The sequence below is a fragment of the Megalopta genalis genome, chromosome 1, assembly GCF_051020955.1.
Source record: "Megalopta genalis isolate 19385.01 chromosome 1, iyMegGena1_principal, whole genome shotgun sequence".
In the NCBI taxonomy this organism is placed as follows: Eukaryota; Metazoa; Arthropoda; class Insecta; order Hymenoptera; family Halictidae; genus Megalopta; species Megalopta genalis.
The window spans coordinates 30,906,045-30,927,902 of record NC_135013.1 but is presented as its reverse complement, the minus strand read 5'-3'; the positions used below and the strand labels follow the sequence as shown (position 1 = coordinate 30,927,902).

The following is a 21,858-nucleotide window of genomic DNA, read 5'->3' as shown; positions in this document are numbered from 1 at the left end:
TTTGTACTCGAGCAGCGACTCTGAAATACCGCTAGAAAATTGTTACATCGCGTTCCGAAATAACGCGAACGTTACCGAGCTTTGTTTACAACTGGAAAAAAAAGAACTGTTAAAACTGTAACCGTTGCACGAGTTACGAGAGCCAATATCGTACGCATAAAATGCACAGATCCGGAGATGAACTGTTTCCAGATTCCGGCAGAACTGTTTCAGATTTCGCGATAGGATGGCGTCGAGTGCAAAGCGTGAAACATTTCGATTTGTCGTGTTGTGTACGAGGATAGAAACAATTGCCGGCGCATCCCCGCGTCGGTCGCAGGGATGAAAGTTGGTTTTCGGAGGAGAATTCTAATTTCTCCGAAAGGAAACTGATCCGCTGGTTTCCGTGCGCGAACAGAAGCCGGGCATAAAGCATCGCGGATATAATTATGTAATTAGATTCGGACATCTCGTGCCGGGCGAGCGAACAAAAAAAAGAACAAAGAATTATCGGAACACATACAAACATATACACACATACATATTGCGCCAAAATCGTACGCATAAAATGCACAGATTCTGGCAGATCTGTTTCAGATTTCGCGATAAGATGACCTCGAGTGCAAAGCGTGAAACATTTCGATTTGTCGTGTTGTGTACAAGGATAGAAACAATTGCCGGCGCATCCCCGCGACGGTCGCAGGGATGAAAGTTGGTTTTCGGAGGAGAATTCTAATTTCTCCGAAAGGAAACTGATCCGCTGGTTTCCGTGCGCGAACAGAAGCCGGGCATAAAGCATCGCGGATGTAATTATGTAATTAAATTCAGGCATCTCGTGCCGGGCGAGCGAACAAAAAAAAAGAACAAAGAATTATCGGAACACATATACACACATACATATTGCTTCTAAATGCGACGAAGCGAACTCGCCTCGGCGTGTAAACAGGTTAAACGCATTCTGTTACGGACAGAAGAGAGTAATCGGCGATGTCGGAGGGGGTGGGATGGGCGGGGGGCGGAGGGCGGAAGCTGATTAAACGTTATAGGGCACCGCGGTGGTTTTTCTTCGCGTGGTTTTGCGGCCGCGGCACGTACGCGGCGTTAATTATCGGCCGTTTAAAAGTTAATTGTAATCCGACACGAGCAGGTTCACGCGATCCACGTCTGGTGGCGCCATCATTCGCTGCCACCGGCATCGAGGGATAACGTAAACGACGTAGATCAACGCGCGATTAATTATGGGGGGTGAGTCCGGTTATTACGGCTCCATTTCCTTCTTTTTTTCTCTCTTTCTCTCTGTCGGTCCGCGCGTTGAAACTGGAGCGGACTCGTTATCCCCGGAAGAATAAAATTTAGTGCCGCGGGAGGCGGCCGCGGCAGTCTTTTTAATCTGCTATGTAATCCAAGATAATTTACCGTCCGCGTATTATCCCGGCTGATTGGATCCGGATCGCGAGCTCCCCCCGCCCCTAAGTCATGGTGCCGCGAACACGCGCGTTTGCATCGGAGGATAGTAATTGCGAGACGCGTCTGCGCGTGTCCCTTCGCCGAGAGACGCGGACTTCTTCTCCCTTCTCTGTCGTTTCGGCTCCGTCGAGCGACGGTGACGTAGCCGACGTTTACCGGAAGCGCCGTCCTTTTTAACCCCCTCGCCGACCACAGCCGGACCAACCAGTCCTGCGATCCCCAAGGTGAATCCTAGCTATACGACTCTCGCGTTAATTGTCCGCTCGGACTCGCCTCGCCGGCGAAACGCGATTGCCTGTTTCCAATGCTCTCCGAGAAGGTACAAGTCGAGGGTGTTTCAAAGGACATAAAGAGCATCTGATATTTCTTCCGAATCGGCCGCGGATCTTTTACCTAATCGTTTGACACGGACGAGCGTTCGCCACTTCCGCCGAACATTATTCTTCGACAGACAATTGAGCCGTTTATTTTGAAAGTGGCCCAAGTCCATTTATTTGAAAATCCAGATATTTAAGGATTTTACGTTTTAATCGATTTAAAAATATTGCTAATTGATAACGTGGTGGTATAATGTTTTTGTGTTCCTAAGGGTCGCTGCGTTCTTTCAGCTTTGCCGACATGAGATTATATGTATAACGTGGAAATGTGAATATTAAAATAGCTAGCTCGGTGTTTTTAAAAATGACTTTTAGGCCACTTTCAAAATAAACGGCTCAATTATTAATTCTACCTTCGGATACGCCGCGATCGTCGAACCATTGCCGGCCAAATGATCTTCACGGTTACAATGATTGGAACTCTTTCGATCGTAATCATACTTTTCGAGAAGATTCGAGAAACATTTTTATTAATTTCATTCCGACGCGACATTAAATCTAGCGCAATCTGAAAGCGTAATCTTCCGTTCTAGCACTAACGCGTATTGCTTTATAAGAACGGCAAGACAGAGTTTATTTTATTATATTTATTTATATTTATTATATTATTATATATTATATATTATATATTTCATATATATTATATTATTATTATATTTATTTCATTTTATTTCTTCATATTGTTTATATATTTTTGTATATTTTTATAAAATATATATATTATACGATATATATATCTTTTATATTATCCTTATTGTTTCTTATTCTTTTTTATTTATTTAATTATATTTTTTACTGTGACAATTAAACGATTCACTCGATCGTTTTCTTAAGAAACAGCCTTCGAAATTTCAACGTTGTAAAAATCAAAAATGGCCGATCAATTGTACCTAAAACGAGACGATATACTCTAATATTTTCTTTCGCACGATTCCTGAAACAATAACGTTTCTATGAAAAATTTTTAAGGCAAACTTCTTTATTAGATAATATTTTTCGTTTGAACTTTAAACGTTCAACTTTATTTAGATAAACTTCTCACAGAGACCGTAGCAGGTTCAACCGAACCGAATCGTTATTATAAAGAATGTCATTATTATGAAACAATACGCGCCGGGCGCGTTCAGCGTTAACAGTGTCTCGGTGTCGATACGCGGCGTCCGTCCACGGCTGGCCGTATCTCCTGCGCGGCTCCGAGGCCAGTCTCCCCGGCGAGTCTGACCAAAGCACGAACGACTCCACTGTCTCGAAGTGGTCCGTTCCTCGCGACTCCGATCCAGGACACGCCTGACGGGTCCGAGGGTCGCGTACGAAGGCGCATTGTGCTCCGTCGATAGCGCGGTCCCCGTTCATGCGGCCGGAAGTCGGGCCAATCCGTCTCCTCGCCTTGCGCGGCGCGTTTGCTCCCGCGGAAAGAGACGATAGGCCGGGCTCTGTTGTTCGCGCGAGAACCGCGCTCCGGCTTCGTTAAGTATATACATACATCGTGTTCATCCGTGCAATGAACTATTAATAGCTGTCCACAGCACCGCCGCCGGCGCTTCGCCGTTTCTGTCCGCGTATGATCGATGTTTCGGGACGGACCCGGCGACGTCTCTCTCTCTCTCTCTCTCTCTCTCTCTCTCTCTCTCTCTATCGGATCCCGTCGATCGAGCCGAGCCAGTGGACACACCGCGCGTGTTTACGCGAAATCGGTTATTATTCCGTCGTTCACCGAACGACCAGACGAACAACGGAGTTTTTGCGAAGTAGCGAGCCAAAAAAAAAGAAAAACGGAGGCGCTCGTATCATGGGCGTAACGATCGCGTTACGATTAACGAACGTGATTTCCTACATTTATTTTTCTCCGGCTCTCCCGATGTCGAAAAATCGGTGGGAAAAGTCGACGATCGAATTCCGAAACGTCGACGATCGAACACCAAAACGTCGCGGTTTTCTTTTTCTTTTTCTAGTTGTCGACTATTTTTCCTCCGCAGCCAAAAACCTCGCTATAATCAAGAATCTCACGCGCGTTTTCGCCTCGGATAGACGAAACGGTCGCAGCGACGACTGTCGCGGGACGATGTTTCTCAAACTGGACTACGTCTCGAGGGGCAGCGAACGCAACAGATCTCAACCTTTCCGACCGGCAACATTTTTGCAGAAGTGCTCGGAAGGAACGCGAACAAACGAACCGTATTCGACCGCGATAGGTGTTGCGGTTTCTTCGCGAAAGAAAATCTGCGAGAACGAGAGAGAGAGCTGAAAAGAGCGCCGTTCGCGCGGTGGAAATGCCCCCTTAAATTCGTTCGCCAGTTTTATACTTCTGGAGGATTCGCGGGGTGCGCGAACGGCTCGGCCCCGGATTCCCACGGGCTTCGCAGCTTTGTCCCGCGGTTTCCAGAAACGGCGAAAATTTGGTCGCGGAATCGCGGCCGGCGTTCCGCGAAACTCGCTCGAGGAGGATGCCTCGAAATAGAAAGTATTCGTACGCCACTGGTCGTGTGGCCGGTGCCGTGTGTGCGCCGCGAGAGGAGAGGAGAGTAGAGGAGAGCCAGAAGAGCGCTGGAGAGAGAGAGGAGAGGATCGTGGAGGAGAGGAGAGGAGAGACGGGAAGAGAGGCGGTCGGGGTGAAGAGACGTGGAGAGGGTTAAGCGGAGCCAAATGAAGGGGGCAAAGCAGAAGAAGTGGCGGCGCGGCGGAGGGGGTGGAGGAGGGGGCGTCGAGGAGAGGAGCGAACGGGCGAGCGAAGGAGAGACAGATAGAGCAGGAGGGAGAACGGAAAAAGCGACGGAGAAGGAGACGGAAAACAAAAGGGTAGGGGAACTCTGGCTGCAGTATGATAGAGGACTGACCCGAGCCAAGGTTGCACGGGTGACGCCATCAAGCTACTAGTGCATAATAGCGCCGCTCGTTCGGAGGCCGCCGCGACTGCGCTAAAATCGGAACTCGTTCTACCCGCCTCTCCCCTCGCCCCTTCTCATCCCCCGTGTCTGGTCTCTCCTCCTCTCTCTCTCTCTCTCTCTCTCTCTCTTTCTCTTGTTCCCCGGTTGCGTCGTTCCCCGTAGTTCCGCGGAGTCTCGCGATGGCTCGCGCGCGCACGCCAGGCGGTTCTTGAACGATTCCTCCTCGCGATTCTCGAGGCTTTCCTGCCCGTCCGAGCCGCGGCGAGGGAGAGGAGAACGAAAACAAGAGAAGAGAAACGAATAGGAAAAATGCGAACGATCGGGGAGAAGAGAGAGAGAGAGAGAGAACGGCGCGACGGGGATAGGAGCCGGCAGACCGAATTCTCGAGGTGCCTCTAAAAATAAAGAGAACGCGCCCCGTTGTTCTCGGGATCCGTGTACATAGACAGAGCGCCGCAGAGGAAGGCGAGACGAGCCGATGGAAGGAGATAGGCGCAGATAGAAGAAGGGAAACGGGAGAGCCTGAGAGAGAGAGAGAGAGAGAGAGAGAGAGAGAGAGAGAGACCGAGAGAGGACACGGAGGAGCCGCGTCGGGAGCGAAAGAGCGCGCGAGCGGAGAAACAGCTGGAGCGGATCGTGTTTACGCGCCGTATGACTGGCTAGATGAGTCAATCGTAGACCCGTTGTCTAGGAGCCGTGGTGGGGAAGCTACTACTTCACTGACCTATACCACGGACGTCGTATAGCGAAGGGAGACCGCTAGCGACGACGATGTTGCATCGCGTACGCATGACTGTTCCGTGACGCATAGAATCGCCGCTCTCCTAGAGGCATAGAACTAGAAGAAGAGACACCCCAGCCGAACAGAGACGGAAAGAGAGAGAGAGAGAGAGAGAGAGAGAACGAACAGAACGAGACGGGGAACGTGGAATATAAGATGCACACAACGCTACGACGATTTTCTACCGGCGAAGCGTTTGCGCAACGGAAACGCTCGCTCCGGAGGAAACTGTTACGAGATCGGATCGCGTCGCGCATCCGCGACCGCGATACCGATTTCTTCGACAATTTTCGGCCTTTCGAAAGGAGACAGCTCCGTGAACATATCGAAACGCGCGCGCGCGCGCGGAACCATCTCGCTGTTATACGCTCGCGACTTTTGCGAAATTCCGTTCGGCGAAAGGATGAATCTCGCCCGAATCTCGCGTTCCTTTTTACCTTGGGACCAACGATGCGACCACGCGCGATAGATAAACCGTTTTTACAAGGAACCTAATCGCGCTTGGAAATGGCCGTGCGCAATTCCCGCGAACGCGGCAAGCGTTAAAAAATGCAACAGTTCGAGGAACGTATTAGAATAAAGCTTTGGTCGTTCGCGAACGGTTCCATCCGCTTCGCTATTGTACTTCCGTCCGCTAACAATGTTACGTTTCTAAGAATGTATTAGCATACATTTGATCGATTCCGACGTGCGCGTTTCAAGGCGAAAGATTTTCTAATAGCGTTATAATTCGATTCGCGCGGATTGTTTATTCAATTCGCTCGACTCGGTTGTCCCTCGTTTCGCCAACGCGCGGCGAAGCTTCGTGGAAGCAGTTTTGCAACCGTTGTAGCGGATAAAGTGGCAACGTTCGTTTTGCTTTTCGATTGGGGGGAGGAGAGGGAGGAGAACGTAGAAGAATCTTTCCTGCATTTTTTTCCAGGCGTCGCGCGGATCGAGGATGCCGGCGGCACTTCTCGTCGGAACGACGAACAAGTGGGCTTCGCTGCCGTCGACGTAGCTCTTCTTCCTGACAGCGGTGGCAGGAAGTTTAGGCGAAACAGCCGGTAACAAGTCGATAGTTAAAAATACGTGCGACGCAGAGGACTTGGGGGGTTGCAACGCGGAGAACAAGGGAGACGAGAGCGGAGAGAGAGAGAGAGAGAGAGAGAGAGAGAGAGAAGAGAAGAGAGAGAGAGAGAAGAGAAGAGAGAGAAAGAGAGAGAACGGAGAGGGGAGTTATCCGCGGAGCCGTGCCTCCCGTTTATTTTGCGAGAATTTCGCGCTAGCCTCGCGGCCGGAAGTACAAGTATAGCGAGAAAGGAGGGATCGGGAGCCTGGGAGAGAGAGAGAGAGAGAGAGAGAGAGAGAGAGAGAGGGAGAGAGAGAGCGTGAGAGGGAGGGAGAGAGAAAGGGGGAGAAAAAAGAGAGAAGCGGGAGGAGATGATCTGCCGGATGGTGGGAGGCATCCAGGAACGTACGATCCGGCGCGGTGGGGGGGGACGGGATAAAAAGACCTGTGCTGAAAGTGAAGACGACGGAAGAAACCACGAAGAGAACGGATCCTTGCGTGGTGTACCCGGCGAATAATCGTTTCACGCTCCAATCTCCTTCCACGGCGGATCACTGGAATTTCAGATACGGATCCTGGACAACCCTGAACGCTGTTCTATGTACATACACTGCACGCATCGACAGACCCTTTCCCGTCCCCGATTCGACACGTTTCTCACCGTTGCTGAACCAGCAATTTCAAGCAAAACGATGCGAATTACCGTGCTTTAACGTTGCCTGTTAACGCGTCGACGCGACGTCGATCATACGTGGATGGGCGACACTGTTGTTCGATCAATTTTAGAGTCGAATTTGTGTCGCAGACTTTTAGTTCGGACAGAGACAATTTTTCGATCAGCTTCGTCGCTTCGGTTTGCTCTCAAACTGCTCCGAAGTTGCGGGATCCTTCGTCGGCGCGCGAATTCGCGTAAATCTGTGCAAGAATTACAGTAAATTCTCCCTAATCGACGCTCATTGGAAAGAAAAATGGACAATTCGAGACGATTATTCGAGTCTCGCGGCTCGTTTTTATGGTCCTTGACGATCGGTAACTATGAAAACGAGCCGGAAGGTTCGAATAAACGTATCTCCTCTCCCCAAATTGACAGTCTGAGCGTCGGTTAGGGAGAATTTACCGTACAACGCTGAATTTCACACTCAGAGTCCGCGTCATTCTCGTCAGGATTTCTGCTGGAATCGAGGAATCCGTTCGATCGGTTCCCGTGAAAATCGTCCTCGTTAGTTCGAACAACCGTGAAACGGGAAATAATCGCGGGACCGTTGATTTCGTACGGCGCGGTAGAGGTTTGGCGAACGAACGGTCGATCCGCCTCGTCCGACGCCAATTGTTATTTGGGAAACGAGGGTCGGTCGCGGACGAAGAATAGAAACGGCGAGTCGCAGAATGCAGGGACACTCTGTACGGATAAAGTTGCTCGGTTTATCAATGGTAAAAAGTCAAAGTGACAGCGACGATCGCGCTAATTTTATCTGTTCCGCGGCAGCGAAAATACACTCGCTATACACATAAGTGCTGATACAGGCGACGACGCGGGGACGAAGAGGAGGGTGAAAGGGAGGGAGGAGGGGGGGGGGCAGAAAAAAAAGAAGAAGGAGAAGAAAAGGAGCGAGGCTCGAGGAGGAAAATGCGATAGATATACGCCCGCGGATGACGTTAATAGCCGTGAACCCGTCGCGTTCAGCGAGAGACGCCTTGTAAACCGAGTGCCATTATCGCCGGCTCGTATATGCCCGTCCAATTGGAGCTTCGGATACGCGAGAGTTATCGCGCGATTTCCTTGGGACCAGTTACTGTACCAATAAGCGCACCGTTATTCCGCCGAGATACCGGGCCGCTATCGCGCGATTATTGTCCGCGAAACTCGAGCGAAGGATGCCGGCCGGCAGAAGAATCGTCGGGGAAAATCGAAGACCGATCGTCGCCTCCGATAAGCGGCGCGCTAATCAACGCGGCAAACACGGGTCTACGGACCCGCGTATCAACCGGAATTCCCACCGGGAACGGCGCGATTCTCGTGCCTGAAATCCGCTGGACACGTACGATGATCCCGCGGATCGATAGATCATTACAAGGGGACCACGACCGACTTTTTCTATCGGCCTCTGCCCGAAACGCAAGCGACGAGAACGAAAGTCGCGACTTTTTCACCGAACTTGTTCGCCGCCGTTATCTTCGCGTAACTTCTTTAAACTGATTAGGGCTAACCTTTGGTCGGACGTGACGACGACGATCGGAATCGTGTACGGCAATGCTTCGCGAAAATTTCAATTATACGGGTGTTCTAAGTTCTTGTTTGAAGTCTTCTGTAAAGGTTTTCTGGAATGATTGTGTATCGTAATTATATCGTTTGTAAAATTTATCCTGTTTCTATTATTTTATTGATGAATTATATCGTAATTGGACTATAGAAAATGTGTATCGTAGTTATACTGTTAATAATTTGACTGTCGCGTTACCCATACCGGGTGACAGAATGCGCTTGAAATTGAATTCTTAAGAACTGATTTTCACTTCGATCTATTACAATTTCTTCGTTTTATTATTATTATTATCTCGCAAGAGGTAAAAACATGGAAGGAACGATTCGTGCGAGACAACTTCGCTTTGCAATTTCGATTTAATTGAACAGAATACAGTAAATTCTCTCCAATTGTCGCTCAACGTGTGTACAGAGATGGACAGTTTGGGAAGAGGAGACTCGATAAATCGAGCCTCGCGACTCATTTTTATAGTCGCCCCGATCGTCAACGACTATAAAAAACGGGCCGTTAGTCTCGAATAATCGTGTTTCCAGTTCTCAAATTGTCTACTCCTGTATACAGTAATGTCTCTCTAATTGACGCTCAAGTTGTGTACAGAAATGGACAATTCGGGAAGAGGAGATACGATTATTCGAACCTTGTGGTTTATACTATTATTATTATATTATATATTATTATATTATTATATATATTATTATATTATATTATTATATACTATATATTATAGTTATAAATTGTCCACAATTATAAAAACGAGCCGAGTGCCATTATCGCCGGCGCGTATATGACCGTCCAAGAGGAGATACGATTATTCGAGCCTTGCGGCTCGATTTTATAATTGTGGACAATTTATAACTATAATATATAGTATATAATATAATATAATATAATATAATGTAATATAATATAATATAATATAATATAATATAATATAATATAATATAATATAATATAATATAATATAATATAATATAATATAATATAATATAATATAATATAATATAATATAATATAATATAATATAATATAATATAATATAATATAATATAATATAATATAATATAATATAATATAATATAATATAATATAATATAATATAATATAATATATAATAATAATAGTATAAACCACAAGGCTCGAGTAATCGTATCTCCTCTTCCCAAATTCTCTATTTCTGTGTACAATCTGAGTGTCAATTATAGAGACATTACTGTACTTCGGAATTTCTGCTGTTTTCAGCGCCGTCCTCGAAAAGAGTTAAAGAGTAGCCACGCTAGCTGGTATGCTGCGATACCGTGTAGCCTTGCTCGCGACTATTGTTTTCCATATTGTTCCGCCGCACGGGAACAATCGCTGCGAGTAGAACTTTTGCCGGCCGTAATTTCGGGGTCGTTCGCGCGCCTTACGTTTCTCGCGCGTCTCGCAAAAAAGACGTCGCAAACCCGCCGCGAATTCTCCGGTCGCGTTTACGCGGCGAGTTCCATCGATTCGAAGTGAACCGTTCGCCGCGGCTCTCGATTCCAGTGTGTATCTCGAAATAGGAGCGTGTTCCGGGCGGAATTCTACGGCGCGTAGGATCGCGGCAGCAAGGCCAGCCTCGGTGTTAGAGGCTAGGGACGCGACAAGCCTCGCGGCCGGCGTCGTCGGGGCCCCGAATAATAAAATGTGATTTACGCGTGTGTCTCGGCTGTATTTCGCGTTAGTCCCGGAACTTTTTCGCGTGGTGGCGTGGTGCGCGCGTGCACCGGTGTAAGACGAGTTCTCACGTACCAGGACTTCGAGGCGGAATTCCGCGTGCACCTAAGTGCACGAATGACCCTCAACCCGTCCAGGGGTGGAGAAGCGAGACGAGAAGGCGGTGGAGGAGAAGGAGGAAGAGGCGAAGGATGAGGAGGAGGAGGAGGAGGAGGCGGCGGCAGCGTCGGCGGCGGGGGAGGAGAGAAGAGGGGGCGGCGGAAGAAGGATGGAGTGACACGGTGCGAAGAGAAAAGGCACCGAAAGTGTTCGTACGGCATAAACAAAGCGGTCGTGGATACGGTGTCGGTGGTCGTGTGTGCTCGGTGCGCGCGCGCGCGCACGTGCCCGCGTGTGCGCGCGGGCACACGTACGACGGGCCGGCCGATATATAGGTTTTCGAGTCGGTGTATAGCGGTATACGAGGGACGAGAAGCGCGCGGAGGGCCAACACGCGAGCGGCTCGAGGAGGAAGAAGGAAGAAAGAAGAAAGCGAGGAACGCCGGTCCGACGAAGAGAACAACGAACCAGAAAAAGAGAGACAGAGAGAGAGAGCGAGAGAGAAAAAGCGCGCGCGCGAGCGAGAGAGAGAGAGAGAGGGACAACGAGTTTGAAGCACGCCGCATCGCGTCGTTCCCGACGATGCCGATGCTTGTGTGTGCAGTTGGTAGCGGGTAGAGAGGCAACGGCAGCGGCAGCGGTTCAGCGGGTGGTGGTGTGGAGTGGGCAGCAGCAGCAGCAGCAGCAGCAGCAACGGCGGCAACGGCAGCAGCAGCAGCAGCAGCAGCAGCAGCAGAACCGAGCAGGAGGAAGAAGAAGAGAGGCAACGGAGGAGGGAGGATGAGGATGAGGTCGAGAGAAGGGGAGAGTTGACCTTCAGCTGCGCCGGGAAAGTCAGGCAGTCACTGACCGACAGACTAACTTAACTACTCTATCCTTCTCCTCCTTGTCTCTCCTCCACCTCCATTCGCGACTGGCTAGTCCGATGCACCGTGTTGCACACACTCGCGCACACATCGACGTCTAATCTTTCTCCGTCTCGCTCGCATCCCGACATCTCGTTCCGACCCCAGTGTGCAAGTGCTCTTCCCTCTCTCTCTCTCTCTCTCTCTCTCTCTCTCTCTCTCTACTTCTCTTTCCCTTCCGCCGCGTGTTCCGACGTTGAGTCGCCGCCGTCGTCTTCGTCGTCGTCTTCGTCGTCGTCGTCGTCGGTCCTCTCCTCTACTCTCCCTTTTGCTCGCGTTAGACCCAGACCCCCAGCCCGGCCTATTATGTTACCCTACTGCCTCGGGATACTATCTTTAACCCCGAAACCCGTACAAACTGCGCGAGCCGCTTCGCAGCCCTCTTCGCGGCCCTCTTCGCAGCCCTCTCCGCAGTACGCGCGCGCGCGCGCGCATGGCCGTCGCCACCCGGAAAGAGGTTCGTTCGCGGGACCAGTTCCTTGTCTCTCGCGGACGAACGGACGGACGGACGGGTCGGGTCGGAGGAGAACCGTTTCGGAGCAGCCTGGCCGAATTCGGAAGGGATTCGCCGCGCGACGAACGCGCGCGACGCGCCGGGCATTTCGAACGAAACCGAAGCGGTCCCGACGACCGGGCTCTAGCGGCGTGGCTAGCGTTCCGAAAGCCTCGAAGGACGCCGAGGTAAAAGTTTGCTCTCTGATCCGGCGATCGAATCGGAAGGGGGCGGGAGAGGGGGGAGGAGGAGGCCGCATCGCGGCGGCCGGGATGCGTCGAAAAATATTCCCGCGATTGCAATAGACACCGTGGGCGGGACGCGTTATTTCTCCGGCGTTTTCTGTGTTCCTCGAACCAAGCCGGACGACAGGCTTCTTCTCGGAGGGCAGACGCGGAGGAGAGGAGGAGGAGGAGGACGCCGCCGTTGCCTCTGCTCCGAGGCTAACGAAAAGAACGAGATTTACGTTCCCGGGGCTCTCCCGAGTGGTTTTTCTACGCGTCCACCTTGGCTGCCTATAAAACGCACGTCAAACGTGTGGGCAACCGCGATCCTCCGATCCTCGCGCTCCCTTCCACCGTCCAGAACCACTCTCCGTCTCGGCCGCACTTCCTCCCCTCGCCTCCCTTGGCCCCTCGCATCGCCCCGGCCGCGACAGCAGGGAACGGAAATGCTAGCGAAAAATGGCATCGAACAACACACGACCAGCCACGGCGCTCGCAACAGGGAAACAATTATTTTTGGTAGATCCCTTCTCGCGGACCAGTTTCTTTCTTCTTCCCTGAATCGCTCCGTCGGAATGATCGTTTCATCGATTCCGAGCCCTTCGATCTTGCTTCGTTTCTTTAGTCTTCGTTCTCGTTAGATCGTTTCTCGATTTTCGAGATTCCAGAGATTCTGCCTCGGCCGCGAGATTTTCCCGAAGGGGCGACGATGAAAGACTCGATGATTCACTGGTCGAGCAATAAGGGCTCTTAAGTATCGCTCTAACCTACATGCGCGAAGAAACGCGATTCAATAGTTGTTCAATAGTTCGCGACAATTCAATAGTTGTAGAAAGGGTTTAATTTAATCTGAAACGGTTTCGAAAATAATCGTTTCGATCTGTTACAGCTCGCTTTTAATCGAAACAATCGCAAGGAACCGAAACCGATGCAGCAAACTCTCCCTAATTTTCCTTTAGCTTGCAGACAAAGCTGGACAATTTAAAAAGAATTTTTCCGTTTTTCATAATCCTTGAAAACCGGCGACTACAAAAACGAGCCGCGAGGCTCGAATAATCGTGTCTCCTCTCCCAAAATTATTTACAACCTGAAGCAAAAATTGTGGAGAATTTGCAGTCTTCCTTCGAACAATTACGAGACATTTTCCGGTTCTCCGTGAGTGTTTCAAGAATCTCTAAACCGATGCCATAGCAGTTTTCAACCCCCGAAAGAAGAAGAAGAAGCCACGGTCGAAGCGGTTCGAGGAAGTCTAATAAAATCGTTGCTTTGTAAAAGCATTAAATTCCGGAGCGAAAGATTGGGAAAGCTGTCTAAAAGAGGATACGTTTCGCCGGCGTACGTTCGACGGTATTCTTATTACCGGTTTCCTGCAGGCGCACGCATCGCGGTGGGCAGAGAGCTCTTTGTAGCAGCCCGGCATCCGGAAGTCCCTGCGCCGCATCGAGCAACGCACGATGCGCCTCTTGCTCCCCTGGCGGCCGATTATTCCGCTAACGCCGCTTCTAGGTGGACGAGCGTCCGACCGCTCTGGGAGAAGAGAGAGAGAGAGAGAGAGAGAGAGAGAGAGAGAGAGAGAGTGCATCATCGTCTTGGTAGGAGAGCCGGCGGTTATGCCAGGCCGACGGGTGCGAGATCCGAGATTCCGGAAACCGGGCAGAGAAACCGGGATGTCGCGTCGCCGAGAGGCATCTAGGCTGCATTAGGAATGCGCGGTGCGTGCAGTCGCGCGCGTTTGCATCTCCAGACTGGTCTAGCGCGGCTACTTGGTAGTCGTTAACTATCCGCCGGGCCCGTCTCGGGCCGACGGAACGTTGCGGGACGGGACACGCGACGATACAAAACCGTCGACGACGGTCGCCGAACGGACGACGGCGAAATCGAGCGTCTTACGGGGACCCGACGGAAATTCGGAGGGGACGGAGTCGAATCGAAGCGGAGCCGGAGAGCGGATTCGAGCCGCGGAATTGGGTCCTAGGACCCCGGTGCCCGTTCGGCCCAGAAAGGGGGGGACCGGGCCAGTACTTTCGGGACACCCAGTGAACCGGATCGCGGTGCCCGGGGGCCGGAGAGGGGGCCGACAGAGAGGTCCGTGTATTCCCGGACCAATCCAACGCGTGTGCTGCCTACGTCGTACGCATTCTTTTCGTTCGCCAGGCGGACAGAGGTCAAGACGACGACGGGCGAATGGGAAGAATGCGTGACTCCTCTTCCGTCGTCGCGGACACGACGTGTGCGAGGTCAGTGACCATCGTGCGCACTCTCGGTGGGCGCAACTTCTTGCTGCAGGACGAGGAGAGAGACGGAGAGCGTGTGCGAGGGCGAGAGAAAGAGAGAGAGAGAGAGAGAGAGAAAGAGAGAGAGAGATAGTGTGTGTGTACCGTCTTGCCACGACGGGAACGAAGAACGAGATCGCTGGAGAAAGACGATCGGAGGGGGCCCGAGAGAGAGGGAGAGAGAGAGAGAAAGAGGGAGCGAGAGAGCGAGGAGGATTTTCGTGGCGCAACGTTCTACCCACTCGGGGGATGTTTAATGGTCGGTTGATACCGAATTTAGAGGCGGCAGAGGTTAATACCGGCAAAACTGACGGTCTGTATAAATTCTGGCCGGCAGACAGGCAGAGCGTAGGCCTGGCCCGACCGCCTGCCCGGCAGAACTTGCGAGCTGGAACTTCGATCCTTTGATTCCGCGGCTCTTAATTGAGCCAACCCGGCAGCGGCCGATTTATTTTCGGCGCGGACATATATCTCGCCGCGCGACTCCTTTCCGAACGGCGGACCGCTCCGCGCGGAGGACCGCGACTTTTTCCGTCGCCGGGCGTCGTCTCCGATCGTCGGCGGACCACCTGTGTGTGTGTGTGTGTGTGTATTTAATTCGCTATTAGAACCTATTCCGCAGGAAGCGAGTAAACAGAGTTATCGCGGACGGGAGTCGCGAGATCTTCGACACCCTTGGACCTAATCGCGAAGGTCTCGTCGTCGGTCTCTCAGGGTCGCTCTTTGACTTCGGGGAACACGGGGAGACGCGCGCGACGATTTAGGCGCTTTCTTCCTGATTTTTCGAAAGCGTTACGAATATCGAAACGACGGAGAGAACGGCCGGCTCTCGCCGGCGTTACGCAAGCAGTTTATCAGATAAGCTCCGCGGGGACGGCGGTGCACTCTCTCCAGAATTCGGGAGCGCGGTCTCGTGGGCAGCCATCGCGAAAGATAACCCGGACCTGACAATTGCCGAAAACGTTGTCCGTCACGGTCGCCGCGGCTCGCCGCGCCGATAAAACCGATCGGCCGGATGATTTGGGTCAGCGGCATTGACACGGATATATCTCGCTGTGGAAGGAGCGCCTTATCGGCCGGTATAATAATTACAATAATAAGATAACGATTGCAGCGAGAATGTAAATAAGTTCACGTTCGCGCTCCTTCGGGCGAACCGACGGCTCCGTTGCTGCGCGAGTCTCGTTCTCTCCCTCTCTCTTTCTCTCTCTTTTTCTATCTATCTATCTATCTGTCCATCTCCCTCGCTGGTTCTCTCGCTCGATTTTTGCACAGCGTTTCGCGATATTATATAATCGAGCGGGAAAGGAGAGAAAACAAATCTCCGGCGACGAGGCGACAGGGGAAACGAGGGCAGACGAGCATCCGGCGGAAGCGCAGCGCGCAACGCTCGCGCCGCGATTTCCGGGCGGAAGAGCAGCGCGCGCGTCGCGACGATAGGAAAACGCGTCAACGTTCGATCATCCCGGCCGCCGCGAAAGAGAAAACCGGCGCTGTCGATCGATCGAGCAACGTTCTCTCGGCTTCACCGCCGCGAAAAGGGTTATCCCAAAAAATCCGTCGCGTTCGCGCCGCGCGCGTACGCGGCGACGATCTCGCGGCGAACGAACGCGTTCGCGAAACGCTTTCCTTGTTTTCGGAACGACATACGGGCAGCTCGTATTATTACCCCCGCGTTATGTAATCCACGATGCGTTGTGTAACGCGTTCGGTTACGCGTTACCGGACACAATTACGATTAAGCCGACGAATTTAGCCGCGAAAAAGCGACGCTCTATTTAGAGCCGAGCGGCGCGGTGGCGCGCGGACGACGCGCAGCCTGCGACGTTGTTCACCGTTCGGGTAGATCCAGGGTTGAATTCCAAAAAACGACTTTTTCGACTCGGGGCGAGCTTTCGATTTCGAAGCGCGTCGCGAGGATCCTCGGATGTCGAGAATTGGCGGCGGCGGCGACGGCGATGGTGGTGGTGGTGAAATCGGGCCGGAGAACGGGCCGGGTAAAGAGGAAACGCGGAAAGGAAGAGGAAAGAGAGGAGAGGACGGGGATCGCGTGACACGAAAAGTTTCGTGCGCGCGAAACCGCCCGGTCGTTCTGCTCGATGCCCGTTCACTTTCTCCGATAGTACTAGAGACAGCTCCCTCTCCTCTCCTCCCTCTGTCCTCTCTCTCTCTCCCTCCCGGCGTGCCCTCGCATTCCCTGATCTTCCTGTTCCTCCCCACCAGACCATATATATCCGCGGGTCTAGGCTAGCTCACTGGGTCTAGGTCTAGGCTGACTGCAGCGTCGCGTGTGCGTGCAGTATGCACCGACGATGCGGCTGCGTGCACTCGGCCCGCCGAGTGCCACGAACCACCGCGTCGTCGTTAGAACGAGACGAGGAAGTGGAGGAAGAGGAGGAGGAGGATCGTCGAGAGGAGCAGATAAAGCAAAAGGGAGGAAGAGAGAGAGAGAGAGAGAGGGCGAGAGAGGGAGATTACGCTCGCATTATATTTAGACGCGAAAGTGTGTGCGTGGATTCGCGTTCGAGAGAGTCGGACCGTGCGCTCTCCGTCCTCTCTGCTCTCCCGAGCCTCTCTCGTCTCGTGTTCGTCGCCTCGTTTCGCCTCGTTTCGCCTCCCCTTGCCCGCCGCGGTGCCCTTCGCGGCGCCCTTTTCCCGTCCCTGTCCACCTATACAAGTCTTTCGCCGGCCGTCTCGGCTCGAACGGCCAGACAACGGGAAGGAGAGCCGGTCCCCATGGAACGGAGAGTCCGCCGAGCCGAGCCGAGCCGAACCGCTCCGCACTGCTCCGCTCCGGTCCGCGCCGCGCAGTGCCGCGCCGCGCCGCGCCGGAAATGAATCATTTGAAATTGTCAATTTTCGAGCGCGGCTAACACACACACACACGCACCGTGCACGCCTAACCGTGCAGACCCCGACCGAGAGCAACAAGTGCCCACGCGCGCGCGCGCGCGCAAGCACCCACAGGACCAGCGAGCCTCCCCCGCGACGCCCGGACGCCCCCGACGATTCGCGCGCGCGGCGAGATCAGAGGAACGTTGTTACGCGCTGTCGAGGAAGTCGCTCGCCGCAACGGACAACAAAGCTGCCAAACTGGGGTGCGGGGAGAGAACGAGGATCGTCGGTGTCACACGGTGGACCTCGGTGCTGCCTCGCATCCGCACGAGAACGACAAACTCTTTTCGACACCGCGCTCGTTGCGTAACCCATTCGATGTTTCACTAATCTCGCACGATAACGACGTCTTTCCTCGTCGCCGTCTTTGCCGTATCGTTCTCGTTCGACGGATTTGTAAACAGCCCGCCGGAAATCCCAGTACCAATTCGTCTCTCGGGAACGAAAATCGGATGCGAGAATCGTCTCGCGACGCGGCGTTCTGGAATCGCGGTGCGAACGTTTCGATGATCCTGCTTTAATGCGATGTATTATAATGCTTAAGTCTCGGTTGATCCGTCTTCGTAACACGGTTTACAAATAGCACGATTCACTCTAGCCTTGGTCTGCGATGTACGTTCTCGCTGGTCGGAGCTGATCGGGCAAACACGAGTGTTCGGATAATAGAACGATTACGTACTTAGTTGCCGTGCTAGATTCACCGTTTCCTGATTTACGCGATAAGGAACGTTGCACCGCGCTGCGAATATTTAATTATTAGAGTCTAAGTAAATTTTGCATTCTTTTTTCGTTTATTGATATTTAACGCTGGGTTTACGGAATCTGACAAAACGACTGGTGAAACGATTTTTTAATTTACGATTATTCCGGTTATGAAGATACATAGATGAGTTATTTATTCGATAGATGTGTGCGTTACTTGCGGCAAATGCTGCAATAACACTCGTTAAAGATCGGAGTAAATGTCTTATCGTTACTTTTATAAACTAATATAGAACAGATGCATTTAGTGCGTAAATTGCACTAAAAGATGCATTTACTTCGTAATATGGCTGTATGCAAATACAGTTCTCTTCTTTTGGTTTTTGTTTAAATATCAGTAAAACATGAATGTTACTTTGAGAGTGATCTGGAATTATTCGTTTGCGTCTTGGTAACAATACGGAAGTTACTTTTGACCTATAATTACGCGCATCGCTGCACGCGATGTGTATTGCGCCGGATTAATCGCGCAATGAAACAATTCCCACAATAAACATTCAAACATCGAACGATCGACAATCGAAATTCTATTGTATTTTATTAATTTATTCTATGCGACGATTCGCACATTCCGTAAATTGCTTGAACTACGGTCTTCTTTGACACGGAACGAAACAACCGTGTTTGTAAAACACGTTATCGCACTCGACGGAGCCACCGACTTCGAGCGGATCGTTCGCTGACAGCGAACGAGAGCCGGAGAGTTTCGCGCGGTATCATCGCGCGTCATTTCTGCGGTGTCTCTGTCACGTCGAAACAAAAATTCGCGCGCCGGAAAAAAAGAAAGAAAGAAAGAAAGAAAGAAAATCACGTGCGAGCCGTTTCGCCGCGTACGCGCGCCGCGTGCGCGTCCATGGGGTACCGCCCCCCACTGTCGACGGTTCGGCCTGAGTCAATTATGAAATCCGACGCGTTCCCGATTACGACGCGGAATTTTCGTCGTGAACAGCGGTTGCATAAATCGCGGTGGCGCGCGGTAAGTTGCGTAAAGGCGATCAGCGTTTTCCTGGTTGCCTCGTGCTAATCTACAGGGTGACCGGCAAGTCCTCGGGCGAAGAATTGCGTCGAGAGAGTTGCTTCACGCAAGGTGTCACGAAATTATCGTAGAAGCGGGAAATGGGGAGTTCCTGAGGTCGTTTCGAGTAACTTTTTCCTTTGCGAAAATGCAATCCGCGGCTTCGTTCACGAGTTATCAACGAAAAACGCTGGCCAATGAGAGGCGAGCTCGGCTGACGCGAGGCGGCCGAGCGCTCGAAGCCCAGCTCCGCTCATTGGCTCGGCAGGCTCGCGCCAGCCGAGCTCGCCTCTCATTGGTCACTGTTTTTCGTTAATATCTCGCAAACGAAGCCTCGCAGAACATTTTCGCTTAGGAAAAAGTTACTCGAAATGACCTCAGGAATCCCTCGTTTCTCGCTTGTACAATAATTTTGGGATATTCTATATAGTTTCGTATGTGCAGGCCCAGTCAGGCCCTTTATTCCTGCTCGCGTTTTTCCTAGCTGTGCTATGGAGTCTCTGTGCTACTCTCACAGTCCAAAATCGATTCTTTTTGTTACACTATTTATCCGACAATAGCCCAAGTACGACCCGAGAAAGGGTAAAGAGGCCCGACGGGGCCCGCATACACGAAACCATAGAGCAACTCTCGAGCGTTCTACTCTCAGACGTACACTCGGCTTCGGTCTGGTCTCTCGTCGAATCGCAGAAACTCTCGCGTATCCAACCAGCGCGGCGCGTTCTCCTCGGCCTCGAGCTGGACGGAGTCTAATTTCGGTCAGCTGCTCAATTCCGTAGGATGCTCGACGGCAAAAGTGGATTCGCAGGTTCTCGTGCCGCGCGAATCCGTCGGCAGTCCATGGGAAACGCCGATTCCGCGACAGTGGAGACGAAAACGGAGAAGACAAGGGAAAGAGAGTTTCGAGAGAACGAGATAGGAACGAACGGTCTCCTAAAGAGGAGAGATCCCGCGCCGGAGAGCGAACCTCGCGGGCGGAACGAGGGAGGGTAGAGGGTTTGGTCCAGGAGGAACGTTTCTGGGCCCCGTGGAGCGAAGGGACAGCGTCACGTGTAAAACAGGATACGATATACACGGATCGATTGTTTCGCGGAACACGGGGAACGGAGGATCGAGAGCCGGCGGAGGATGAGAAGAAGGATGAGAAGAAGGATGTGGACGAGGTGGGAGGATGGTTTCGCGCTACGCGAAACGGAGAGAAGATCGAGAAGAGCGGTGCCGCGCAGCCGGGCACGAAAGAAGGAAGGACATTGTCACACATAAAAGATCTCGTACGCTACGAAACGCAGAGAGTAAAAGAGAGAATTAGAAAGAGGGAGGGAGAGAGAAAGAACGAGAGAGCGAGAGAGAGAGAGAAGGGAGGAGGGACGGAAGGGGAGAAGGAGGGCTCGTTGACGTCGGACGGCGACGAGCGTGTGCAACGAGGAGGAGGAGGAGGACGCGTGTGCACGGTGCATACGTCTGCGGAGACTGGTCGGAGAGGGACGGAGCGATCACACGATCGCGGGGAGACGGAAGAAGAGGCCCACAGAGAGAGAGAGAGAGAGAGAGAGAGAGAGAGAGAGAGAGAGAGAGAGGGGTGCAGCGACGTCGAGGAACGACGCCGTAGACCGGAGTGTCGGAGAGGGTCAATGGAGGGAGGCGGAGAGAGATAGAAAGAGAGAAACGGCGAGAGAGAGACGGCCGGGAGAGGACGGAGAAGCCGAGGGGCGAGAGAGAGAAAGGAGAGACAGACGGGGTGAATTGCCGGCGACAAGGTCACCGTCTATACCTCGCTAAAACCGCCGATACGTGCCTTCGGCGTTATACTCGCGTGGTACTCTAGCTGCAGCTCTCTTCCCTCTCTCGCTCTCCCGCCGGTCTCTCCCAGTCCGTCTCTCTCTCCTCCTCTCTCCCGGCCCCTCGCGCGCTGCCCCGTCTCCGTTCCTTCCCTGTTCCCGTCCCTGTTCCCTGTTCCCTGCCGGGTCCCTCCAGCCGGCTCTTTGCGTGTGCATGTGCATCGCCGACTCCTCGGTGCACGTGCACGCGTGCGAGCGCGCGAGGGCGTGCGCGAGCCTAGTATAATAGGAATAAGGAAAGCGATCCGACGATCCTCCTCGCGGATCGGCTCGCGGCTCGAATCTCGGACGCGGCGAAAAATGCCGCGAGGTAAAGGGGAGGAGGATGTTTTGGTCGGACGCGAACGCGCAGGAGTTCTATTCCCCGCGATAGGACGTCCGACGTTAGGCGAGCGGTTGTCACTGCGCAAAGATGGCCGGTGCGTCCGAGCCGCGCGAACAGCTATTTGGCGTCCGCGCGAGCGTGTCGCATCGCCGAAGGGACGGACGAGGTGCGAGAAGGTTCCGCGGGATGCAATATTCTGCCGTGATTCTGCGATATATTCGACGATAAGTTTGTAGAATATGCAGCGTCCAGGGTGTCTATGCGCGACGGATCCATGGTCCGATGCTGCGATCGTAGACCGCGTAGGAATCGCTGCTCGGGCCAGCGGATTCGTTGCTATTCCGTGCGACAGGGGTCGAAAATATCCGCGGGACACGGTGAACCGGGCGAAAGGTTAAAGACGAGCGAATCGGCCGATGATAGTGGTCATCGCGGCGGGACCGGGTGGGGGTCAGGGGAACGCGGGAGGGGGCCGGAGGCCTTGACGAGGCATCGTCTATTCGCTTGCAGAGAGAGCGAGAGAAAGAGAG

General features: G+C 52.6%; 1 protein-coding gene across 4 annotated transcripts in view; it reads right to left on the bottom strand.

Annotated features, from left to right (window-relative positions):
• The window catches only part of Eip74EF (Ecdysone-induced protein E74), a 332,864-nt gene that overhangs the window by 5,259 nt on the left and 305,747 nt on the right, over positions 1-21,858 (bottom strand). The gene's annotated exons all lie outside the window — the stretch shown is intronic.